This window comes from Eleginops maclovinus, chromosome 5 (assembly GCF_036324505.1).
Source record: "Eleginops maclovinus isolate JMC-PN-2008 ecotype Puerto Natales chromosome 5, JC_Emac_rtc_rv5, whole genome shotgun sequence".
Taxonomy (NCBI): domain Eukaryota; kingdom Metazoa; phylum Chordata; class Actinopteri; order Perciformes; family Eleginopidae; genus Eleginops; species Eleginops maclovinus.
In genome coordinates, this window is record NC_086353.1 from 26,100,319 (window position 1) to 26,128,149 (window position 27,831).

At 42.9% G+C, this 27,831-nt stretch overlaps 2 long non-coding RNA genes across 2 annotated transcripts; both read right to left on the bottom strand.

Moving 5' to 3' along the window:
• Positions 1 to 2,928: 2,928 nt before the first annotated feature.
• On the bottom strand, positions 2,929 to 4,617 carry LOC134864974 (uncharacterized). The gene is made up of 3 exons (XR_010165884.1): positions 4,503 to 4,617; positions 4,276 to 4,400; positions 2,929 to 4,076 (listed from the first exon to the last, which is right to left on the bottom strand). It is a non-coding gene; the product is annotated as an uncharacterized LOC134864974 (long non-coding RNA).
• A 2,826-nt stretch (positions 4,618 to 7,443) lies between these two features.
• On the bottom strand, positions 7,444 to 15,258 carry LOC134864006 (uncharacterized). The gene is made up of 5 exons (XR_010165775.1): positions 15,033 to 15,258; positions 8,768 to 9,034; positions 8,543 to 8,593; positions 7,966 to 8,117; positions 7,444 to 7,499 (listed from the first exon to the last, which is right to left on the bottom strand). It is a non-coding gene; the product is annotated as an uncharacterized LOC134864006 (long non-coding RNA).
• Between the last annotated feature and the right edge of the window lie 12,573 nt (positions 15,259 to 27,831).

The following is a 27,831-nucleotide window of genomic DNA, read 5'->3' on the forward strand; positions in this document are numbered from 1 at the left end:
TGAAAAAGGTGACAAACTAAACCGTTGTAGGGGGGTCTGGGGGCATCCCCCCCCCAGCCAAATTTAGCTATTTTAACATGTAAATTAAGCATTCTGGTGTACTCCCATAAGAGAATAAAGGGAAAAGACAACCTTTTCTTATGGTAAAAATGGCACATTTATTGACCCATAAACTGGTCAGTTAAAAACATTTTGAATGTGAAAAGCATTCAGGACAGGTCAACAGTAAATCCCATTGGCCAAATTTGGCAACATATCAACATAATATTATTTTCATTTTTTCATCCTTTTGGCCTGGACAAGCCTTTCAAGGGCCCGTTTTCGCTGCTTGGCAATGTGCCTCTTTCGGGCCACACTATCGTTCTCCACCACCTCTGCCCTATTACTAGCAGCACGGGTAGATGGCTGGCAGCCAAACTCAACCCTCCTTTCTCTGATTACAAGCTGATTTTCCTGTCGTTGGGCTTTGTCCCTAGTTCCAGCTGCACTAATGTTAGAACACAACCTCCTATCTACCTCCCCAAACTTCAAATCATCCCTTCTGAACAGTTCCACCCCAGTCTGGTTCCTGGTCTGCAAAGTGTATTTAACAGTGTGCACAGCACTGAGGGTGGAGATCTTCATTGACGTTGATCGTTGATCAATGATGGTCCCCATGACACTGAAGGAAGACTCAACCAGGGCACCATGGAAAATTGAGAGGGCACACTCTCAAAAAGGATGTGTTGGAAACAACACATTTTTAACACATCGATGTGTTTAGGTAAGGACAACACATTTTGTGTTATTTTTTGTGTTAAACCCATCTAACACAGTTACTGTGTTGGAGTTTTAACACATCATTGTGTTAAAGTTTACACAATTTGTGTCAATTTGTTAGTTACTTATATTTTGTTTATGGTTATGCTTTTGCATAACAACAAGACCAACTTAAATTTAACAGGGAGCAAATTAAGATGTTGGTCAGACTATAATAAGGATAATAGCAATAATGTCAATGTCAATTCAATCAATAGCCTAATGTAATAAACAATATCAAAATAATAGCAGTAATAGTACGACTACATGGTTTTTTTTATTAATGTCAAATCAATGACAGCCTAATGAACTGAGTGAATGTTGTCATTTAATTGATATTTTTAACATATGTATGGTTCTTAACAGATAAGGCAATTATGAAAATTATTTAAACCAAATAGTGTGTGCAATAAAAATGAATTCCAGACAGTCTAATGTACAATTATGTATTATTTATTACAAAGAGTGTACAAAACATTACACAAATTCATAGCGAGGGTTAACAAACATATTATTCTTAAAAAAGATCAGATGCATTGGTCTAAAATCAAGTAACTCTTTTATACTAATCAGTTTAAATTCCTCTGTTCTTTTGACTGCAAAAGCGTGGAAATGGTTGTGGAAAAACATTGTCAGAAGTATCCTTACAAAAAACAGAACATTTTGATTGTCACTTTCGGGCAAAATATGCATGACTTCCCCAAACACCAGCTCCCCTTTTTCGTTGTGGGTTAGGGGTAAAACACAAGAAGTCTGGTATTTCTGGCCAAACATAGTCACAGAGTGTGCAACATGCACATTGCTGCATTGTCCAACATCATCATGGCCAATTGCTTTTAGGTTATTAATTAAGTGAACATTTTCTTTTAAAGAACCAATTAAGACCGAAAAACTATTTGAAACTGTACATTTATCTTGAAGTGGACTACCTAATTTCCAGCTAAACATTGATTGCACTTGCTGCTTATAGGCTAATGTTTTTGAAATATTTATGAAGTTACAAACAACTTGTGCCTGTCGTTTCAGTGGAGCATGCTTACCTTCAAAGCGCATACACCAAAGCTTACCAAGTGGTCCAAAATACACCATCATACGCCAATAATGCGTCATAAAATGGTGCTTCGGTATCAGAGGCCTGTCATATAGACTCTTGAACAAAGTGTGGTGATCAATGACTAACTGCTTCAAAAACATCGCTAATCCTTTCGTTGCAACAGGTACAAATATTATATCACATATCTGCCTAAGTAAAATAAATAATTGCCAGTGTTTGTTTCCGTCATCAATAAAATCTCCAATAAGGAATGGTAAAAAAAGCAACAAACACCACATCTGACTTGCATTTTGCCTAATGGGATTCTCTGATGTTCTTAAATTAATAATGGCAGGTTTGTTTTTCATATTGTTTAAACCATAGTCAAAGCCAGCTATCCGGCTGTTAAGCTGGTCTTCTGTGAAAAGTTGTTCATTGTATACAAAATGTCTTAGCATAAGTTTCAATTCCAGCGGGGCTACTCCCTCCAACACGTCATGCATCACGTCGCCACAAACATTTTCAGTGATATGAAAACAATTCAAAGAGTTAAGACAGGAGTCTTCTTTAATGCCGGTTAAAGGAGGATTGCTAAATTCAACATGTTCACTGTAATTTTCTCTATTACGTAATTCCACGTGGTCATCGTCAAATATATGCTGGGCATTCTGTTTGTTAACCAGACAGATATGGCAGAACTTATTGGCGGCAAAGCTCTCACAAAAACCCCCAACAGAATGACACGCCAAGTTATCTGCGGTAAACAAGCACAGTGTACCATGTAGCAAAGTGTTCTTGCCATCTATCTGCACTTCTACCCCTCTAGTCTCGAGAGTGCGTAAATCATCTAACAAAGGTTTGAATATTGAGTTGAACCCATAAACGTCCCTGTCAATGGAATTGAAAAGTAAACATAAATGAATATTTTCAAGAGAAGAGTTCAAACGAGCAGGTATGTTCCTGAGGCAAAAATACACAGCACCCAATTTATGCACCTTGGTTTTGGACCCAAGAGGGTTTGTTGTCTCTAAATCATCAAAGTAAAGTTGTACTTGTAAAGCATTTGGAAATGTCTTGTAGAATTCATTATCTCTGAATCGAATGCCATCACAGTAATCAGACATTCTTCCATCACCGCTTTTATTGGTCTTAGAACAAAGCTCTTGCATTTGTTCATTTTCAAATAGAAACCTCAGGGTATCAATAACTGATATGTACTGAAATGTATCTGCTATTAGTGCTTGTTTTAATACACCCTGCCTTCTTTCTGTGTCACTTCGATATCCCAAGAAAATTTCTTTTGGCTTCACTAGAGACAGATTTTCAGAAAAATATTTGCTAATTTTGTAGGTGGTATCTAACCCATCAAACATATTCCTCCCACTTTCAAATTCCTCCATCAAACATTGGACATCTGAATCATTACAAAGCATATCATGACTATTAAGTACAGATACAGTCTTTTCTTGCAACTTATCCAATACCCTGCTGAGTAGCTCTTTAGAGCATGTCATGTTTCTTTGCATATCAGCAAGGGTGCAGTTGGAAGATGAGTACATTTTAGCAGCAAATTCTGCTGCACACTTTTCATAGTTATAGTTCATAGTTCTGTCTTCTGAAATGTCAATATCAGTTTCAGAACAATCATCAGCATTCGAGCATGATGGTGGTGACAAGTCCGGCAAAGTCTCAATGAAATTTAAATTTCGAGTATCAGGATGGTCTCTCCTGAGATGTCTGGCATATGAGTTAAAGTTATGGTATGTTCGTTGACAAAGGTTTTGACTGCAAATAATTGTGTAATCCTGTCCATCAGATAATGCATGCACATGTCTAAGATGATTGATGAGTTTTCTGACATCTTTCACCTTAATTTTACACCTGGGACAAAGGTACATGTTTGTAAAACTGGCTACATCATAGCTTGGAGCTTTGCCATGAGCTCCACAACTTTAGCTCTCTTCCCACCAGAGAGGGGCACTTCATAAACACTCTCAAAGAAATGAAAGACAGACGTGAGCTGGACAGGATATGTAACATCACACACCCAAATCATTTTGAAAAGTTTGTCAAGGGCACAGGTCAAACCGTTATCCTTCAGAGGAATGGCAAGTTTGTCGTTTTCTGCAACAATGATGTATTGGGCGGAGGTGGAGGGATCTCCAATGCACACCAAGTGGGGCTGGCGATGTTCCACTGGTCTATCAGGAGGATTGTTCAGCACACTGGAAATGCTGGTTCCAGTCTATTATTTAAAGAAAGAACAAGAATATAAACAAGTCATTAAGACGTATGCAGGGTTCCAAGCCATTTACAAATTGACAATACTCATTTTACATTATACCAGATATAACATTACACCATAAAACATATGCAAAACATACAGTATAGGCTTTATGTACTGTTAGCACACAAAAGAAACATATATTATATGAGGGGCCTACCGGCTTTATATCCAACAGGTAGCCCAAAGCTGACTTCACACTGCATTTGGTGTTCCCTTTGCCCCTGCCTGATGCAGTGGGGGGCAGCAGATGGACAAGCTTGTGAAGAGCTCTGTAACATGAAACTATAAAAACAAACACAGTTTAGTAAACTCTTACTTTCTTGTTAAAATCAATTGCATTCATTCACTGTGGCAAAAAAGCTTAACAGAGATAAATCCTCCTACCATCATCCTCAGGAACTGGTGGCAATGCAGCAGCAGGTTCACTTGTGGACATTTTTAGTATCTTTGGGACGATGGTTCCCTCCCATTTTCTGATGAATATGTCCGCTTTTCCAGGAAACATCTTTCCAAATTCTGTGTCAAAATGGGTCAGTGTGTGCTTAAAAGTGCTTTCAGGAATGCCACGCATTTAAGCTAAAACAAGCTTTTGGTAATTTACAGAAAACATCACCTCACCATCCATTAACTGCTTGTGTCCTGAATACACTGTAAAAATGTGATCTCAGTGGACAGCCCAGGCTCCAAAAACAACCTGGGCCAACCTAGCCCATAAAACAAGCTGTTCCAGCAAATCCCTGACGAGATGTGCGTTTAGCAGAGTTTCAGTTGCACGGGAGGGAGGGGGAGGAAGTAGCAAGCTAGCTCTCTGTTTTGTGTGAACGTCAACAGAAGTGACGTTATCCAGCATCACTTAGAACGCTTTTAAAGTTTGTATAGACATGTGCTAATGAAGTGTTCAAGAGGCCTTTGCTGACAAGACTGTTCTAACCTAGTCCTCTGACAACGTCCCAATACAATATGCACTCACCAAGTATGGCATGTCCACAAAGCGTGGAAACTCTGCAAAAAATTCCTCCAACGTTGGATGTCTAGCAGCAATCCATAACCTTCTGCTAGCATAGGTTTTGTCCATGGCTTCTTTGATGGTGCTGAGGTTTTCCTGACACGGCCTCATTCTTTTTATGACCGTCATCCATTCGATTGGATCATCCCCTTCTGCAGGCATATCCACTGCAATGGACCCTCTAGGGTGGACTGGACTGGACTGGACACGCTTGCGCTGACAACGGCGTTGATCATCTTGAAGATTCCTCCTCAGATTTCTGAGTCGGATCTCAAGGAATCCGCTGTGGGATATGGGGTCATAGAAATGTTCCTGGAAAAGAAAAGGAACATAAATAGTTTTCCATTCTCAAAAATATGTAGAATACTTGCACTGTATACAAATAATAGGAAACCCTAAATGCTTAATCTCTATGCAGATATAGTGGTCATTATGTCTAGCTTTCAATTTTTTTTCTGTCCGTTGAGTCACTCACTCTAAAGTAGATTACCAACTCAGCACAGGGAATAAACATTTAGGGCATTCCTATAATTCTAAACCAGTATGAATGCTCTATAATGTACAATACTATAAAAAAAACTATAATTAAATTAAATTAAGACATAAAACTCATACCAGAATTACAGTACTTTAACTTTCCCACTTTGTTATAACAATGAATGAGCTCTACTTACAAATCCCTCATTCTCCTCTCCCATCTTGATTTTGAGCAGTGGTGGGCCGTCAGGGCCAGCAAGGCCTTCTCTGCTGGCCTAAACATCATCAGAATATAAATTTAATTTTGATATATTTCTTCCACAAATACGTATTAAATTATTCCCCATAGTCTATTCTCTTCATTTTATAGCGTTCGTCTTGGCTGCGCTGCTTCCAGCCTCAGAACGAGATTTGGAGGGCTGGCCTTTATGTTAGAGCTTTTATCCAATCATATTTCAGCCATAATGTGTTGCTAGGGTCAAACAAATCTGCCCTTAGGCCTTCAGAATCAACAGTGCGGGCGGCTGTAGCTTAAAGTGAACGCAAACAAAAATGTGGCGTTAACCAATCAGATTTCGAGGTGGCGACAACGGGCCAGCTAGCAGGCGTATGCTAACGTTAGCACGTGCACATCTTCTGATTGGATACGCACTATTGAGAGGCAGAGCTAGGCAGTAGGCAGAGCCATACAGTCTATGGGCAAAGCTAGCAAACAGAACTAGAACTTGAGCGAGCTAATTTGTGTAGATTTCTACAAGCTATTTTTTTCAACCCACAATGGCTGAAGGAGGAGAAGAGATCAATTTGGTCGAAGATATAATTACAACGCCATTTTCAAAACGAACTTTTCAAGTAAAGCTACACATCTTGAAAAGGGAACGACCAACTCCAACGCTAGCGAGCCTAGCACAGCAGGGAAACTACGAGCGGTACCCCTGGCTCACAGCCTCCGAGAGGCACTGCAAATTGTACTGCCGGGAATGCCTGGTATTTGCAACTGATCGATTTGGTGTTTGGAGCCACACCAAATTTGCAAACTTGAGTTGTCTAACCAAGGCAGCAACGAGACACCAAAGCACAGCTGGGCACTTGGAAGCACTGGTGCTTTTGAAAACCTTTGGGGACACCCGAGTGGATCTACAGCTCAACGAACAAGTGCGCAGGGAAACGGAGCTCCACAACGAAAGGGTGAACAAAAATAGGGAAATATTGAAAGACTGATTGATTGTGTCCTGTTTTTGGGTAAACAGGAACTTTCATTTATGGGACACGATGAAAGCGCCGAGTCCAGAAACAGAGGACACTACGTGGAGCTTCTTTCTTTTCTTGCTGAGAACAACACAGATTTGCATTACCACCTGTACACAAACAACATGTTTACTGGGACGTCAGGCAAAATACAAAACGACCTGATTTATGCTATTGCTGAAGTGATGGGAGAAGAGATCAAAATGAAGATTAAAAAAGCACCCTTTGTCGCTGTTATGGTGGACGAGACGTCAGATATGGGTAATGTAGCACAGCTGGCACTTGTCCTGCGTTATGTGACGGACACAGGTGTCAAGGAGCGGTTTGTCAGATAATCTGATTAATTAAGTTAACTGTAAATGCTGATGTATTGATTATAAATGCTTCAGAAATATTAATATAACTCTGTTGTACTTGACTATGTTAAGGTGATGCAATGCCCGGTTATACTGCGTTTCTGTCTAAATGTATAGTGTCTAGAGCCATGGTGTCATAATGATGGCATTAAGAGGTGGAATAATTCAGGTAGGACTGTGGGACATCACTGAAGGCCTAGGTGTGAAATGCACGGCCCGCCACTGATTTTGAGTGACGGGAAAAGTGTTACCATAGATCTGGCCATCTTGGATTTGTCTTCACTTCGTGGATAACTGTCGATTAAAACAAATCAATTCAGTGAAATAGAGTTAAAAGAGTATACAGCTATCTTACAGCCTTATTAAACAGGCTTTCAGTCTATAGCTATACAGTGTGTCACTACTTTCAAAAAGTACTGATATGTAACCTAGAAATCTAGATGCACCCTAGCGGCAGCAAATGTAATTTGCTGCCAGGGTAGTGGGTAGTGCTATCCTATTGCGGGTAGTGCTATCCTATTGCGTAGAGAGAGAATTTGAAAGACAACCCTTTATCCCACCCCTCCGATCGAGCCCTGCCTATGGTGAGTTCCCATACCCTACATCTTGATGCGGGTCTGGCTCATCAGGCTACCTGATATGCATTGTATTGATATTTTCAATGTACAATAGAAGTGACGTATTAATATTGAAACATTTTAAAAGTAGCGCTTTAAGTACCTATAAGCTGAGTGACATGGTAAATGGTGTATTAACTTACAATCCCTTCTTTTCAATCAGTTCACTGACAGCGATTTTTACAAAGAGTTTTCTTGAGGCCTCTGAGAGTGTCCCAGAGGCCTCATAGTCCGCCAGAACACTGGCACCTTTCCTCTCACACACTGCTCTCAAAGTTTCTACATCAATGGGATCCTGCAGATGGGAAGAAAACAAAAAAATAACATCTTAAAGAATTTCTGTGATGTGGGATCCCCGGCCATACAATCTCATGACATACATGAACCATTTCTGATGATTTCAGTGTTCATCTAACATAGAAATCTAGACGCACCCTAGTGGCAGTAAATGTAATTCTGACCAGATGCAAATGTAATTTTGTTGCCAGGGTAGTCTAGCAACTCTCCGTTGACTTGAAAGCAGAAAAAAATTCAACTTCTATCGGGCCATCACATCGTGTATAGAGTCCATGGGTGGGCTTAACATAATAACGACTGACCTGCGACCATAAGTTGCAACAGTTAAGCGTGAATTCCCCATCCTGCTACTTAAAAACAAGATGATTGGTATTTATTTTCTTTTAGTATTTTTAATGTTATCACATTAGTTGGTGTACATACCCGGCTGATTTGATTTGTTGTGACAGTTTCAACTGCATCCGATTGTTCATTCTTAAAATGTTACAAGAGACAAATTATTATTATCAAACATCACTTGTATATATTGGGTCATTGTGTCTATACTGAGGCGGTAGTAGTTATTTAGAATATACAAATCATAGTGGCACTTTTCTTGTTTCATTTGTTATATTAAAGAATTATCAATGCAATGAAAATCATACATACCAACACTGACGCTCCACTGGTCTTCAAAAACACCTGGAATTTGTCCATGTGTTGAACATGGTCATGATGCTCAACGTCAATGAATTCATTAAAATCGGAGGAGAATCTGAGAATTCGGTCAAGTTCACTGTTGAGTACTGTTGAATGGGATTTGCAGGCATCTACTATCTCTGAAACATACTCCAGCTGAAATATCTTTTTGGTTATTTCCTTGCCATCAAGAAATATGCTGACAAGCAATTTCGGCACCTCCATGTCTCCTTGTAGCTGCAACAAAATAGATCATAGACACAAAACTTATTTCAACTTCCATACTGTTTACTTTTTTAATTATTCAGCATTTTCCAAAATAACAAGTTAGGCCTACTTTCGGATATTATCAAAACGGCAGCATTGGTTATGGTTTCATTAATGCGTCATATTATTGCTTAACCTGCACCCTAAAAAAGCAAACTAAAAACTCTTTCAATTATAAATGACGTAACGTTATGCATAGATGTAGTTCAACACTGGGTCTAACTGCATGCAATACCATTTTATCAAAGTCGTGTTCACTAGTGTCGCGTTCGGAATACAAATGTGTTCCCTCGGCAGCATGGTGAATGCATTGAGTTCATCATCGCTAACCTGTAGACCTCTTCTACCGTTATGTTGTGGAGCAGAAGACCGCATATAAAAAAGCAGGACTACACTCACTTACTTGACCATGTCATGTCACAGAAAGCTTTCAACCACCAATTGTTCGTAACAAAACTCACTTTATCTATGCAACTAAACTAATTACATCAATAACAGTGGTTATCACGATTCATAGTAAGCTATACTATAGTGTTGTAACTTATCGTAATGTGTAACGTAGATAGTTTGTAGTATTGACATCCTGAGCCCTCGCATTTCATTCCTTGTTACTTAAGATCATGCCAGTTCCCAAACAAAGCAACGTTTCCCGCCTGTAATCTTAGCAATCATTAGCGTGCGTCGAACGTTAGTTCTAGCATTAGCTGCTTTCCACCTTCTCCTACCTGCTGCGACACCAATGTGGTCACCTTGCTAACGTTAGCTGTCCATAGCTAAAACTTGACCCAAAATGCGGATTTACCCAAATAGTGACACGAGTTGACGTAACTGTTAACTTGTATTTTCCCTCTTTGTAACCTTTTGACCCTGGGAACGCTTGTGCGCATGCGTGGTGTGTTTGAGTTACTGGAGTAGACCGGTTACAGTGGAAATGGTGGCCACTGAGTTGTCCTGTTCTGAACTGGAATAAAGTCACTAAAGTGATATAAACGTCGTGTTTATTGAGTCTAACATTGGTAGCAGAGGATGGCTGCTAGTTACAAAATTCCGCCGAAGTTTGACGAGACCAAGCCGTACGAGAGTTGGAAAAATGAAATTAACGTCTGGACGCGTGTTACAGAACTCGACAAAGAGAAACATGCACTTGCTGTCGCCTTGGGGCTTCAAGGAAGAGCCCGTGAAATCGCAATGGAAATCCCTGCAGATGACTTGGACATTGATACCGGTATGGATACGTTGTTAGCTAAATTGGATAGTGTGTTTCTAAAGGAGGAAAAAGACCGTGCATATGAAGCGTATTCTCATTTTGATAGCATCACAAAAGAAAGTTCTCTGTCCATATCGGACTACATAATTGACTTCGAGCAGAGATATAACCGGATGAAAAAGTACAATATGACGCTGCCCGATGCTGTGTTAGCATTTAAGCTCTTGGACACGGCTTGTCTGGACGTGAAAAGCAGGCAACTTGCACTGACTGCGTGCACGGACTTGAAGTTCGTCGATATGAAGTCGGCACTTAAGAGGATTTTCGGAGGAAAAGCGCCAGGCTCGTCAAGCGGAATACAAGTGAACCAGCAGGACGTGGCGTTCTTTACAGAGCAAAGACCGCAAGGACGAGGACAACGATACACGGTACAGACTGGACAACAGAGGCAGCCCTTACAAGGTACCAATCCACTGGATAAATTCGGTAGGAGATCAAGATGTGCCATCTGTCAGAGCACGTTTCATTGGGCTAAAGATTGTCCTCATAAGAAGAGTGAACATGTCAAACTAACTGAAGAAGAAAATGTTGACGAATGTAACATCACACTGTTTACCAAAGCTTCAATGTCTGATTCAGAAATCTTCCTGGCTGAATCCCTGGGGTCAGCTATCATTGACACTGCTTGTACTCGTACTGTATGTGGGGAGAAATGGCTGGAAAGCTATGTGAAAGACCTCAGCCCAGACCAAGTGAACCAGGTGCTGCAAACAGAAATCCCCAGTAGCAGGCCATTTCGATTTGGAGATGGAAACTTAGTGTATTCCAGCAGAAAAGTAAAACTACCTGCTAAGATAGGACAGACAAAATGTCATGTTGAAGCTGAAGTGGTCAAAGCTGACATCCCACTGCTGCTGAGCAAAACATCTTTGAAGAAAGCAGGAACCATTTTGGACATGGAAAACGACCGAGCTGTGATGTTCAGACAACCTGTGCCTCTTGAATTCACTAGCTCTGGCCACTACTGTGTAGACATCAGAGACAAAGATACGGAAAAGAGTGAGCCTGAGGATGAAGTCCTTACTGTGACAGAAAACATGTCCACCAATGAGAAACACAAAGTTCTTCTGAAGCTTCACAAACAGTTTGGCCATGCCTCAGCAGATCGTCTACAAAGGCTCATTCAAAGCGCAGGAAATAAGGACAAAGACTGTGTCACTATTTTGCAACAAATAGTACATGACTGTGACATATGCAAGAGGTACAGCAAGACCAAACCAAGGCCTGCTGCAGGTTTGCCCTTGGCCTCAGAGTACAATGAAACGGTAGCAGTGGACCTGCATGAGTTGGAACCAGGTGTATGGTATCTCCATATCATCGACCATTTTACACGTTTCAGTGCTGGAAACATTGTGAAAACAAAGAAATCCTGTGAAATTGTCAACTCCTTCATTCACACATGGATAAGCGTACATGGCCCCCCCCGGAGACTATACAGTGACAACGGTGGAGAATTCAATAATCAGGAAATCAGAGACATGGCAGAAAACTTCAACATTGAGACAAGAACAACAGCAGGATACAGTCCCTGGAGCAACGGCCTACTGGAAAGACACAATCAGACACTCACCGAAATCATCCAGAAAGTGAAACGGGAAAATGGATGTGACTGGCACACTGCTCTTGACTGGGCCCTCATGGCCAAGAACAGTATGCTCAGTGTTCATGGTTACAGCCCGCATCAATTAGTATTTGGACAGAATCCTAACCTCCCCTCTGTGTTAGTTGATAAGCTACCTGCCTTAGAGGGCACCACTGTAAGTGCTAGGGTAGGAGAACACATATCAGCTTTGCATGCTTCCAGGAAAGCATTCACTGAAGCCGAATGCTCAGAGAGAATTAGGAGGGCACTTCGCAAGCAGCTCAGACCTACAGATGACAAATATGTGACAGGAGACAGAGTATATTACAAACGAGCAGACTGCACTGAGTGGAAGGGACCAGGGGTGGTTATTGGTCAGGATGGGGCTGTTGTATTTGTAAGACATGGTGGGATTCTTGTTAGAGTGCATCATTCCAGGCTTTGTAAGGTGAACACAGAGGAACACGACAAGCAGATTGCTCAAGATGATGCTAACAGAAAAGCAGAAAGTGAGGTAGGCGTGTCAAACACTACAGAAGATAGCTCAGATAGTGACCATAATACTGACAATGAACAGGAGAACATCAGTGACATGGAGGTGAATACAGGAGAAGTGTTGCACCCACCCATCACACAACCTAATGTGACACAAACTGACACAGAGCACAGGGCCTGTGGTGACCCTGCCCCTTTTGCAGGTGTAAGGTTAAGAACAGGTCAGACTGTAACATTTGTGAGCAGAGATGATGGCATTCAACATACAGCCAGAGTTTTAGGCAGAGCAGGAAAAGCCACAGGACAGCATAAAAACTGGTTTAACTTACAACATCTTGAACCTGATGGCAGTGAGGGACAAAAGGAGTCAGTTGATATGTCATCTGTTGGTAGTCTTAACGTTGAGTCAGAAGACAGGGAGGCTGATGTACTCATAGCAAAAGACATTTCATTTGATGCAGCAAAACAAGAAGAGATACAAAATTGGCACAATAATCATGTGTTTGAGGAGGTTGATAATGCAGGCCAAAAATGTGTCTCCACTAGATGGGTCTGTAGTCTCAAAGACTCTCCCAAGGGTATTGTGCCTAAAGCACGACTCGTAGCCAGAGGGTTTGAAGAGCTTAATATGCAAGAGTTACAGAAAGATTCTCCAACCTGTGCTTCAGAATCTCTTAGGCTGTTGTTATCAGTAATCTGTCAAAACCAGTGGCAAGTCCATTCTATGGATATCAAATCTGCATTCTTGCAGGGCATGGAGCTGTCTAGGGATATTTATATCCGGCCCCCTCCTGAGGCAGGCAGTGCAAATGTTATATGGAAACTGAAGAAATGTGTATATGGTCTTGCTGATGCATCTCTATATTGGTATAACAAAGTCAAAGAAACCATGCTGGGCACAGGTGGTCAAATGTCGCAGGTGGATCCAGCAGTCTTTTATTGGTTAGACGAGCAGTTTAAGGTTACTGGAGTACTTGCATGCCATGTAGATGATTTTCTTTGGGCAGGCTCGCAAGATTTTTCAACAGATGTGATTCCCCTACTGAAGTCTGCGTTCCATGTAGGGCGTGAGGAACATGAGCATTTCTCCTATGTAGGAATGGATTTTGCTACTGTTGATGGTGTAGTTCAGGTACATCAGCACAGTTACATTGAGAATTTACAACCTCTTCACATGCAACCAGCACGTGCTATACTTAGGGATGCGCCCCTTAATGACACTGAAAAAGAGCAGCTTAGGTCAAAAATAGGACAAGTCCTATGGGTTGCCAAGCAGACCAGACCAGATGTTATGTTTGACTCATGTAGTTTGGCATCTAATATCAAAAATGCTACGGTGCAGTCTATGCATGAGGTAAATAAACTTATCCGTAAGCTTAAGGCAGACAAGGTGACCCTCAAGTTCCAGCATTTAGGAAACGATGCTCTTCACTTGGTGGTTTTCAGTGATGCTTCTCTGGGTAATCTTCCTGATGGAGGTACACAGGGGGGGACATTGATTGTTCTTATGGGAGAAAGAGGAAAGTTTTCTCCTCTGTGTTGGCAGTCCAAAAGAATTCGACGTGTTGTACGTAGCACCCTTGCAGGAGAAACACTTGCTATGTCCGATGGTGTAGACAATGCTATTTTCCTTGCAACTCTTTTTTCTGAGCTCACCACTGGTAAGGCTGAACTGAATGCTCCTTCACTGGTCTGTGTAACCGACAATCGGTCCCTGTTCGATGCCCTCAAGTCAACTAAACAGGTCACAGAAAAGAGACTTAGGTTGGATATAAGTGGTATTAAGGAGCTTATACAAAGCAAGCAAATAAAAGAGATGCTCTGGTCAGACACAAAAGGCCAACTTGCTGACTGTCTCACCAAAAAGGGAGCTTCGGCTCTGGTGCTTTTGAAAGCTCTAAGTGAAGGACTGTGGAATCTGAGGTGAAAACTTTATTGCACAGACAATTCAAAGCACTGAAAACTTCGTTTGCATTATTAATATGTTCATCTTTTGTCAAAATTCAATGTACCAGGATGTCACCGGGATGTCATTTTATTTTGTTTATGGTCATTGGATGACTTTGTATGTTTATTTGAAATCTTGTGACAAGTATTACTTGTACATTGTTTTATTATTATTTATTGTTTTATCATTTCACATAAAAAAGGATAGGGAGATTGTTAACTTGTATTTTCCCTCTTTGTAACCTTTTGACCCTGGGAACGCTTGTGCGCATGCGTGGTGTGTTTGAGTTACTGGAGTAGACCGGTTACAGTGGAAATGGTGGCCACTGAGTTGTCCTGTTCTGAACTGGAATAAAGTCACTAAAGTGATATAAACGTCGTGTTTATTGAGTCTAACAGTAACGTCAGAATATTTTAGTTTCTACATGTATGGCAGTGTTTTTCAAAGAATATTAATGTAAGGTCAGGATTGACTTAACATGGACTACTAGCATACCGTTTGCTTATTAATAACCTAGCTGCTAGAGCTACTTGGCTAACAATCAATGCTGGACTTTATTTAGCAAAAACCCATTCGACGTTTAACCTTTACAATATTGAAAGTTGGAGCAGTCTTTACATAATATATACGTAATACATACATATTAAATACGTCTGAAGACATGAGTCTACGTTACCTTTTATACAGACGTCTGCATCCACTGTGTGTGCAACTTCTTCCAAGTGCGCGCCAAGATCAAGTGCTGAGAAAATAAGTAACCTCTGGTCTCAGGGTAACGGCTCATCCAGGACACCAGGGATTGGCCAATAATTTAACACATTTTGTGTTGGGCAGTATATCCAGTAATATAACACATTAACAACACAAAATAACACAAATTGTGTTAAAATGGTGATAACACAAAAAATGTGTCATTATTTAACACATCATTTTTGAGAGGGCAGCCTTGACTGCCTGACACAGTGCAGGGTACTTCCCTGTATTGAAGACGACGGCCCACCACTTGACAACATCCTCTCCATGCTGAAAACTGGGAAGCGCCTGGTCAACATTGAAACGCAGAATTTCTTGGTCTGTGTCAGCATCTGGTGGCAGCAGGTGACCCATCATATGTATGAGCTTCCTCAAATATATTCTCTTCATAGCTCTGACCAAAACGACCTGTACTCTCGCTTTGTACACGTTGCCTAGCAACGCCGCGCATGCGCATTATATCCTGCTCCGCTCCGAGTTATAGTAGTAGGCTATTAATGGGAAACGCATGAACAGCACGTTAAGATCTCGGCCAAGTCATAATTAAAAGCAATTCTTCATTATTTAAGTTAAGCGGCGGTAACGCCAGTGTTAAACACGGTGTTAAACACGCACATGCCGGTTGGTGTGCGTACGGTACCGAGTGTTTATCGTCCACGGCCGTAATGAACGTGTCGCATTGGTCCATATGTAATGCGCACGTTCTGTTGTTCCCATTGGCATAGAGCTATTGAACATTAACTTTAACAAAGGATACGGATAACATATCGCCCACGGCAGTTTTGTCATTGTATGTATAGCCTATATTTGTATTACGCTATCATCATTCAACATGTAGAATGAACGTGTAATCTATAGAGTCGATTTACATAGATAATTCACAACCGTGAACCTAATCTGGATCTTAAACCTGCCAATTGCCAACAATTGTTACTACATATAAAATATGTTTTCGTTTTTAGATCGCGTGTTTCAAAGGCATCTGCGTCTTGTGTACATAACACAGCGCAATATGAATAATGTCATTTCCAACAGCGAAGCGTTATATGTGCTTACTAGTGATGCGCGGGTTAAGGATTTTTAACCCCCGCACCAACCCAACCCATCGTGACAGCTAATCCGCACCGCCCGACCCGCAAAATTACGCTCTGATTTTTTAACCCAACCCGACCCAACCCGCGAAAATGGGAGAAAAAAAAAAAAAAGATACCAGTGAGTTTACGTCGTGATTTGCCAAACGGTAGGCCTATTAACGAGGGGTTTTGCTCACAATTATGAGGAGATGCACGGCAGGCTATTATTTTCGCTAAACAAATGATTGACAGGAGGCATAGAACGCAGCTTGCTGCTGCCCTTTGCTGCCTGTGTGCGGTGCATGAGACGGAGCGGGAAGAGAGGGAGAAAACCCCATTTTATCCTTACACAAAAGACAAGCATATGAACGGATACATATAACTATAATAGCTGGAATAATTGCGATTTTTACCCGACCCGCCCGCTACCCCGCATTTTCCACGGAAAAAACAACCCGGCCCGCCCGACCCGCGGGCTAGCCCGCGGGACCCACGGGTTTTGGGCCAGCCCGCGCATCACTAGTGCTTACTGTAAACTAACTCTACACACGGTCGCCAGCGTTTGTAGATTTTGTTCGTAACTCCAAACTTTTCGTAGCTACTAAAAAGTTGATGAATGCAAAACTGAAATAATTGATCCGAACGGATCACGGATCATCCGTTGCACCACTACTAACTACTCACTAAACCACACACGGATGTGTATTTGTTCATTACGTGTTCGTTTTCATCCCTCTCATATCTGACCACAATGACATAGCCCCCAGTAATATCAGGTAACAGGACGGATGCTGTGGAGATCAGCCTTCACAAACGCATTCTGTTCGCATTGAACGAGGTGACGTAGAACGGGTCTAGCTAGGCTACCTTTAACACAATTCACTGAGGTTAGCTAGCAACCTAACAAGCTGATCAGCTTAAGCATGTTAATACACTTTATTTGGCTCAAATAATTTTACTTCAGCAACGTTAAAATGATACAGCATACAATGTTTTTGCCAGATTAGCTGCAACTAGACCTACCTCAAAACTTGTATCTGTAACGTATCCCGAAAATTGTCCAGAAGAACCACTCGCTGACGACTGAGCACTCCACTCCAAGAGGGACCGATGGGTAAAAAAAGCGCGCTGTGGTTTATCTTGCTTATGATTGGTCGGTGGTCGTGGAACGCGAGTCATTTGAACAAAGATTTTATTTATTAAATAAAATGGTCCATTACAGGGAAGGCAGAAGATCTTGTGAAGCAAAGATGGATGGAAGGCCCGGAATTCCTATGGGAACCTGAAGAAACGTGGCCAACATTTCCTGTGGATACAAGTCTCACTGCCGACGACCCAGAAGTAAAGAGAAATCTGACGGTCAATGCAATACTTGTTGACACCAACGCCACATCGCAACTGATGACCCATTTCTCTGATTGGCAAAGATTGAAGGTTACAGTTGCGTGGCTCATTAAGATAAAAGGAACTCTGCTCAAACTGAGTAAGAAAAATAAAAGAGTTGGAGCTTGCAAACACCAGTGCTACTGGAGCAGCAAGGGTGCAAAAGGAGATGCAGACTTTCTCAACATCACTTGGGAATCAGAAGGTGATGCTGGAAGATCTCTTGGAGGCTGAGACCTCCATAATCGCTTTTTCCAGCAAGAGAGATTCACCACTGAATTTGCTGCACTAAACTTTGGCAAGCCACAAGTGCCGAGAAGTAGCAGCATCTTCAAATTGGATTCGGTTCTAAAAGGAGGACTTCGAGTTGGGGGACGGCTGAACAAGGCAGCAATCCCTGAGGACATTAAACACGCCCATATCTTGTCAAAAGACCAACCCATCTCCGACCTTATCCTGCGTCACGTCCATCTACAGCTTGGACATGGAGGTAGAAATCATGTTCTTTCCGCTACAAGGAGAAAATACTGGATCACAAGTGGACCTACTGCAGTGAGGAAGATCATATCAAGATGCCTCATCTGTAAGCTCCAGGGTGGAAATACTGGTGAGCAAAAAATGGCAGACCTGCCAGAAGAGAAAGTGGTTTCCTCCGTATTAGCAACCAGTACTAGACTCCGTTTAGGACTTAGTCAGTACACAAGTGTTGTATGTTTGAGTCATGTAAGATATGGCAGAGGAGGTTGCTCTATTTTTGAGAGGCAAGAGGAAGATCAAATCATCGATCAATCACTGTTTTACTGCTTAAGTTTTCATTGGACAGAAGAAAGTAGAGATAAGTAGCAAACTAGTGTAGTAATAATAATAATTAGTATTTATATAGCAAAGTGCTTTCCAGTAAAAATAAATAAACCCATATAAGATCCCCCTTTATGACGTTCACAAATTAGGAACACAAGAGCACATATGTCAAGCATAACTGAGAATATACATAAAATAGAGCATGCAACTTGCAAATGCAAGTACAAAACAAGATAAATAAATCAAATAACATGACGCCATGGGTTAGTTTTCCTCCTGTCCTCCCCAATTTTTGGAGTTACCAGTTGCCACTGATTTCAACATGGATCAAGAGCATGCTTAGAATTTACTAACTTGTTCTCATAAGTTATTATTTTTAACTAAATTGACTCACCTAAAGGTTGCTGGCTGATGGCTATGGCCACGTGTAATAACTCTGCTACATCTTACCTGATCAGGAGGTTGAATCGGGAATTCCTTAAACTGTTGCTCCTGCTGTGAATGGACACATGTGCTGACTTGACTGTTGGTCCTTTGCATCCCTGGTGTTGCAGTGGCACAACCAGAAAAAATGGGCCTATCAAAATAACCCAAACTATTTTGGTTGAACATACAGCTTTAATTTAAATAAAGCTCGCCTTTTGTTTGGACCCTTACCTGCCTCCCGTTCATTTTACTGCACTTGGGTCCTGTTTCTCCAAACCCTGACAGTACGACCGAACCAGAGATGGACCTAGCAGTATGTTTGGACGATGCGCTGGTGGAGTTTTCATACCAAATTTTGTGTATTTTGGGAGAATGGAGAAAAGCAGTGTCTAAAGAGGCTCAAGATGCAGCTCTCCTTCGTGCACGCCGGGAAGTGGCAAAGAAGTCATGGTTCGTGAGCTCATTGCCGGAATATATAAGGACATTTGTCACTTCCACAGAAAGCCTGCACCCTATCCTGAAACCTCGGGTCACAGCAGGACACTTCCGGCTCAAGCTGCAGCCAAGCCTGCCGCAGCCAAGCCTCCTGCAGACAAGCCTCCTGCAGCCAAGCTTCCGGCTCAAGTTTCGGCCCCAGCCGCCATGTTTCCAGCTGCGTCCCGGCCCACTCCAGCCACTCCTGTCCTGTCGGCGGCCCGGCCGACTCCAGCCCCTGCTGCCCTGTCGGCGGCCCGGCCGACTCCAGCCCCTGCTGCCCTGTCGGCGGCCCGGCCGACTCCAGCCCCTGCTGCCCTGTCGGCGGCCCGGCCGACTCCAGCCCCTGCTGTCCTGTCGGCGGCCCGGCCGACTCCAGCTCCTGCTGCCCGGCCGACTCCAGCTCCTGCTGCCCTGTCGGCGGCCCGGCCGACTCCAGCTCCTGCTGCCCTGTCGGCGGCCCGGCCGACTCCAGCTCCTGCTGCCCTGTCGGCGGCCCGGCCGTCTCCAGCCCCTGCTGTCCTGTCGGCGGCCCGGCCGACTCCAGCTCCTGCTGCCCTGTCGGCGGCCCGGCCGACTCCAGCTCCTGCTGCCCTGTCGGCGGCCCGGCCGACTCCAGCCCCTGCTGTCCTGTCGGCGGCCCGGCCGACTCCAGCCCCTGCTGCCCTGTCGGCGGCCCGGCCGACTCCAGCTCCTGCTGTCCTGCCGGCGGCCCGGCCGACTCCAGCCCCACCTGTCCTGTCGGCGGCCCGGCCGACTCCAGCCCCTGCTGTCCTGTCGGCGGCCCGGCCGACTCCAGCCCCTGCTGTCCTGTCGACTCCGGCCTTGCATCCAGCCTCGCCTGTCCAGTCGACTCCAGCCTCGTCTGTCCTGCTGCATCCAGCCTTGTGTCCCCGTCTTTGGCCCCGTCTTCGTCGCCGGCCCTGTCTCTGCCCCCCAGAGTTCCCTAGCCTCGGCCTTCGCCCCTGTCTCCGGCCCCCAGTGTTCCCTCACCGTGACCTACGCCCCTGTTTCTGGGGCCTCACGGCCTATGCCTTGCCCCCGGGTCGTCTGCCCGAATCCCGCCTCCGGACCCCCTCCACCCACCCTTTTGGCCTTGGCCTCCATATATGGAGTGGGCATAGTCATGCAATGTTAGCTGATGAAGACGATGCTTTTCCAGCTCTGCATCGAAATCGCCATCGATTGCTGCTTGGCGTTCATTTACTATTTTCATAACGTCCTTAGTTACAGCCTCACATGCATCAATCTTGCATCTCAGTTCAGTGGGTGGTGTGGCACGCTCTCTTATTTCATTATAAACTCTTGTGACATCATACAGTCCCTTTTCAATAATGTCTGCCATTGTAGCCAATTCCGTTTCTGATATGTCTTTCTTTAAATTTTCTTTGGATGCTCTGATTTGAATTTTCTATTGTTCGTACAGGGTAAGCACTTTTCTTTCTTTATTACTCTGTTCTTCTTTTTGGTAGGCAAGCATTTTCTGTGTTTGCGCAATAAAACGTTCAGAAATGTTCTTTTATTCGAAGCCCAGGAGTAGCTTTAAAAGAAAACTAAGTGAAGCTCCTCATATAAGTTTTAAAAGGAGTATTTAATAAAAGGATGCAGTAGTAAGTTTTACAAAAGTTTCACAGCTGTGGCTCAATAGCCCGGAACTGGCGTCCACAGGCCGCTGACTGAGTGGAGCTCATCAGTAGTTACTGTCTGGCGGTCCGGAACAAAAGATCTAGATTTCACAATACAGACATGTTTTATGGTACAATCCCTTTCCGGTCATAAAAATAAACAATTTCAAAATAAGATGAGCTCCGGTCTCGTCCTCTCATTGGTTGGTAGCGGGAGGCTGGATCCTATTGGCCCCTTGTCGTCACATGTGGTTTTCCGGACTTCTATTGGCTGACGTCGTTGGGGGTGGGTCCTCGCTATCTGAGGCTAAAAACAACATCCGGTTACGAAATAAACAGTTTCAAAGTAAAACGGTTTTCAGAATAAGACAGTGTTGTAGTTACACATACTATTGATTATTATTTCGTACAATTCCCTCCTTACACACCTTTTAAGGTATGTAAACATACTATAATCAATATGTTCTTTATCCGAACATTCCATAATACATAAACCTATGGAAAACTTTATTCATCTCAGAGGGAGATGTTAGACATCCCGTAGCTTATACACATACACACATAACTCACACACAGAAGGAATGTAATCTTTCAGAGGTATATGCAAGTAAAGGGTAGAGTACAGAGTAAATGGAGTGATTACTAGGCCTGATAAAGAATGATTCTTGAACATGATAAGGTGCTATGGTGGAGAAGTTGTGGTGGTAGCGCAAAAGTAAACAGTGCAGGGACATAAATAGTGTAAGTATTGCCTGTTGTTAAATATGAATGGAATATATATCTAATATAGAATATAAATATAAGTATAAATATTGACAACAAGAGTATGAACATGAATTGTATGGTAATTGGGTACTAATGCAATTTTTGGCAGGGTGTATTGGGGTGTTGTTTTATAATCTCACAAAAATAGCATCATTAGTCAGATGCATTGAACATTTTGACAAGCATGACATTATGTGTTTAGTGTATACATGGAAGATTACCATCTTTTGTTAAATACTTGCAGCAAATTATCATCCGGAGTAATGGCAGTCAAAGTCAGAAGTGAAATTGAACTGATTGATTTCTTTGTTTTTTTTATTTAGTGGAGGAGGGGTATGGCCACGAAACCATCCCTATGTGGCTATGCATTTCGGACGCAGTGCTGACACCTCAACTGACTTCAGGTCTTCAGAAAGATAACTTGCTACACAAATGTTTATTCTGTCAGATTTAAAGGGGTAGGTGAAGAATGGAGACTGCTGGGCAAATTCGGAGTAAATAACATGCACACCATGTTTTGACAATGTTTTTGATGAGGCAGACTTTCTCCCCCACCAGAAAAATGTTGTCCCCCGTTGTTTTTTTAACAGTCCATCTTTCACCTTGCATCTCCCCATATTGGGAATGAATTTCCATTCCAACAACAGTTGGGCCAACAAAATGTTCCTTTTTCAGTCTTCTTTCTTCTATAGTCATGTTTATTTCGGTAGTTTTGGGTAACTCGGACAGGCGTCGAATTATTTGAGCCAGAGGGAACTTAGCTTTACGAATCAGTTTTTTTATTTTCCCAAGATCACTTTCATAGGGGAATGCTAAAAAGGAGCCCAGACAGCCATGCCTTTGCACGTCGTCTGCCAGGTGGACCAGACAGTGAACATTATAAATGATCTGGTCTGACCCGTGCAGTTCACCAAAATGCTGAACAAATGACTTCAGCATTTCACCCGCATATTTGACTAGGCTCATGTGATGGGGGGTTAACCAACACTGAAACTGCAGCCGACAGGAGCATGGAATTGTGGGACATGTTTCTGTCCAGGAATCCCGCCAGAACCACAGGGCCAGTGTACAAAAGAAATTGTCTGAATTTGGTTGCCTTCCAACGGTCCAATTCTCTAAGTGACCGTGGCTTCCTGGCAAATTCAGTAGGCATGTAGGGCCTCATTGATATTGGTTTTCCTGACATCCTTTCCACTATTGATGCTGGCAGTCTTACAGTTAACGGCCCCCGGAGCCAGGTCTGAAGCAGTCGCTTTACAATGCCAAGACACACTCAGTGCATATAGTCAAGGGGAAATTGCGATACCATGCCCACCGTTGCATTTTTAAATGGGTGTGGCCCCTCATGGTGGTATATGTCATCGACCATGAGGTTGAATGACATGTCAGTTCTCTGGGGGTGCTCTGGTCCAAGGAATGTCATGCGCCGGTTCTGATACAGCCCTGGGTGTAGGCACTTATCGCACCCGTGGTATGCGTTATGGGCCTTTGTGTTTTTCACGAAGGCCCGTGAAGGGGTGTGAGTCCAGCAGTGGCTCAGTCAGTAGGGGCTTGGACTGGGAATCGTAGGGTTGCCGGCTCAAGTCCCCGAAGTGGACTGCTACTTGGAGAGGTCCCAGTTCACCTCCTAGGCCCCACTGTGGTGCCCTTGAGCAAGGCACCGGACATTCCAATCCCCCCTCCCCATTGCTCCCCGGGCGCTGCACAATAGCTGCCCACTGCTCCTAGTACTAGGATGGGTTAAATGCAGAGGACAAATTTCACTGTGTGTGCTCTGCTGTGTGCATGTATGTGACTAATAAAGAGGGTTTCATCCTCCGATTGTCCGCAATGTTTTCAGATAGGGATGATTCATATAGGTCAGCTGTCTCCAACACGTCGCTCGCGAGCTACCAGTCGCTCGCCGCCCCCTTCAAAGTAGCTCGCCAAATAGTTTACATTTAAACCATAGACTGTATATATAACATTTAAACACACATTTTCATAATATGCCAATTTCATTTGTCACCTGTCATAAAGTAACGCTCATCTTCTATCTGAAGATATGTTGCTACGATATTTGTTTTCACAAAGTATGACACAGAGCGCTGTTATCAACCGGTATTGCTAACAAGTGCTAACCCGAGGTAATTGCTAAATCTGTAAACAAGGCGCGTCCATCTTTTCCGACTTTCCGACCTCAAATGTGACGTCACTCCCAGTTCCGACCTCCGACCTCTGATGTAAACGCGGCAAACACCGAACGCAGCATTAGCTTGACCATGGCCGCTGAATGCAACAAGAGGCGGAAAACATACTTTTTTCACGAGAATTGGGAAATAGACTTTTGTTTCACAAGTGTAAAGGACAAGTGTGTTTGTTTGATCTGTGGAGTAAGCGTGGCGGTCGGTAAAAAATGCAATGTGGAGCGCCATTTCACCACAGTCCACAGCACCTTCGCACGGAACTTTCCCGCTGGTAGCAATCTACGAAAATAAAAGATAAAGGACCTGAAAATACAGCTACAACGACAGCAGTCTGTTTTTACCAGACCAGCACAGAAGGCTACTGCTTGTACGGAGGCTTCGTTTAAAGTGGCGCACATCCTGACAAAACGCAAAAAGGCCTTCACTGATGGCAGTGTTGTAAAGGAGGCCATGACCGCGGTGGCTGAAACGTTATTCAAGGACCATAAATGTAAGACAGAAATATTGTCTGCTTTTGCTGATGTACAACTTGGTGCAAATACAATGGCAAGGAGCGTGTCTGCACTGGCTGTGGATGCGGGAAGACAGTTGGAAACTGACATTAACAGGTGTAAATGGTTTTCTATTCAGCTGGATGAATCTGTTGACGCGAGCGATACAGCCCAGCTGGCTGTTTTCATCCGCATGGTTTTTGATGATTTCACTGCGCATGAAGAGTTTTTGACTTTACTTTCATTGAAAACTACAACAAGGGGAGTCGATATTTACAATGCTGTGAAGAACTACTTCACGGAACAGAAGATCCCTATTGAAAAGCTGTCAGTAACCACTGACGGAGCACCAGCAGGTCGTCACTCTGGATGTATTGCCCGATGCAAAGCGGACCCGGAGTTTCCGCCATTTCTGGCCTACCATTGCATAATACACCAACAGGCTTTATGCGCGAAGGTCATGGGATGTGAACATGTCATGGAGCCGGTTGTCAAGATTATCAACTCCATCAGAGCAAAGGCTAAGCAACACAGGACCGTCAAGCAATTCCTGGAGGAATGCACTGTGGCCTATGGAGATCTCCTGCTCCACACTGACATCAGATGGCTCATTAAGGGTAAAGTACTGCAACGTTTCTTTTCCTTGCTGGGTGAAATCAAGATTTTCTTGGAAGAGAGGGGGGAGGACACCACCTTGTTATCTGATGCAGTGTGGGTCCTTGATCTTGCGTTTTTGACAGATGTAACTGAGAAAATGAATAACTTGAACGTACAGTTGCAAGGTAAAGAGAAAGACGTCTGCTACATGATCAGTGCTGTTAACGCGTTCAGCGCAAAACTGGCCTTTTTCATCCAGCAGTTGAAGGCCAAAAGATTCCAGCATTTCCCCTCTGTCACAAAGGTTTTGGAAACCCATGCAGGGGTAGCTGATGCTTTGAACACAGAGAAGCCCTGTGACCTCTTGATCAAGCTTGGCCAGGAGTTTGCAGACAGGTTCAGAGACTTTGAGAGACTTGAGCCCTGTGTGACATTAATTGCCAACCCATTCATGAATGTGGACATTAGTCAGATTTCTGGGCAGATGGCAGACCTTTTCTGTATCGATCCTGTGGAAATGGAAATGGAACTTTTAAACCTCCAAAACGACATACAGCTGAAATCTCAACAGCATGCTGAACATTTCTGGAGCTTGGTTGAGCCAGAAAACTATAAGAATCTGTGTCAAGCAGCTCTGAAGACAGCTGCTTTGTTTGGGTCTACATACCTCTGTGAATCTTCTTTTTCTGACATGAATGTCATCAAATCTAAGTTCAGAACAAGACTGACAGATGAACATTTGAAAGACTCCATAAGAGTGAACCTAAGTGGGTATATTCCAGCATACAGCTCTCTTGTTGGCACCATGCAGTGCCAGGTATCTCCCTAACTAAAGGTGCTTGACTGAATATGTAGGCTAGTGAATAAATTACTGAAAGCCTATGTGATTTCAAAGGTGTGAGTTATGTTTTGACAAAGTGTCAGTGTTTTGTAAATGTTATGCAAAAAATGTGAGTTTAATGTGTTTTATAGTTTGAACAGATAAAGAAATGCATATGCTGATGAGTTCAATTTGGGCTATGTTTCACACAAAGTGTGAGTATTAGAGGTCAGTGTTTTGTAAATGTTATGCAAAAAATGTGAGTTTATCAGTGATAGCTGAAAAGAAAGAAATGCATAGACATGCATACTGATACACATTTAGTTACATTTCTGTATTTTGAGTGTGAGTATTGGCTGCCAATATTTTTAAAATGTTCATGCAAAAAAAACATGTTGTTGAAAAGAGAAAGAAATGTTTTGACATGCAGACTTTGAGTTTAATTTGAGTATTAATGTTCTTACACAAATAGTGAGTGTTGGATGTATGTTCCGTATATGCTTGTGCCAAACGAAACCTTATTCAGGGATTTAGATACGTGTGAATAAATGTTACACATGATATAAAACACAAGTAGCTCTCTGTAATTTTTTTTCTTTAGAGGTAGCTCTCAGAGGGGAAAAGGTTGGAGACCCCTGATATAGGTCATCATCCTCTGCAGATTCTGCACCTCATGTCCCAGGGCACCCATCACAATACACATCAGCAAAATCCTCTACCTCCAATTCCATGTAATTTTCGTCTTCAGTAAAAACTGCCCCACCCCCTTCAGCTGCACCTGTAATGCTAGAGGTACTTGGATTCTGTGAACAAGTGTTTTCAAAAAGAACTCCACTGTCCCTGTCTCTGTCATCTGCCCCTATTCCAGTCATGTACATTTCAGTCATGTCATCCCTAATTTGTTCAAGCCTTTTTTGCACATTTACATGGGTCCTTCGTCTAATGGTGCGTAAGGAGACAGGCACGGTCTTTCTATTTATTTTAGTTCTAAAAGAGACATTTCAGAAAGTTAGCAATTAGGTGTGTAAAATGGATCATTGCTTGTAATGTTATATTTAAATAAAGACATTGTTGAGTAGCATCGTAGTAGCATTAGAAGTAGTAATAGTGGCAGTATCATTATTTGTGTTATGGGGAAGTGCTCGATCTGCTAGAAAATGGGCCACATTAGACTACATTTCAACAATACAGAAAGTATCTTACTTAATCGAGCGAACCCAGCAGAGGCAATCGTAGGTGAGAGTTATCCAGCCGATAAAAGTTGACGCTGCAGAACACACAAAATAGAAGATGGGGACCAGTTCCATACAGTAGCAAATAGGCGCCAATACCCATTAGTTGTCTGAACTGACTTGAACAATGATTAATGCCTATGCTTAGTTTCCTTAATCAAGAGATCGGCAGAGATAGACACTACACATGAGACCAAACTTGCCAAAATGCAAACTTAACAATGCACAGCTAGCTAACTAGCAGCTAGCGCTAAACCATTATCCCACGAGTGAACATGCTAAACCTGCTATAGCGGTCATAGCAGACAATTGCTTCACTGACTGTTCTCTTGACCCAACTTCATTGCCTGAAATACCAGTGCCAATTTATCAGCTTGATCTATAGTTTGCATCTGTTAGAAAAAGTCAATATATTGGAGCGGAACATTAAAAGATAATTCACTGTTTCTGGACGGATCATATTTGTCCACTTCCGGTAGTATTACCGGATGTTGTTTTTAGCCTCAGATAGCATAAAGCTAATATTGTATTGTATATATGAGTAGAGGGAGAAGGACGCGTGGAGTTACATACTAAACACACCGCCTCTACCTCTCACTCATTGATGCTGCAATGATACTATTGCGTGTTTAATAACTGATAAACTTCAGAAGGATTGCATAATAGAATATCGTAGGTGAGAGCTTCAGGATATCACTAGCAAGATGGCGACGGTGACGTCATGGGAGGACCCGCCCCCGACGACGTCAGCCTAGAGAAGAGCCCGGAGAACCCCATGTGACAAGCGGCCAACAAGATCCAGCCCCCCGCTACCAACCAATGAGAGCACGAGAGCGGAGCACGTCTTAT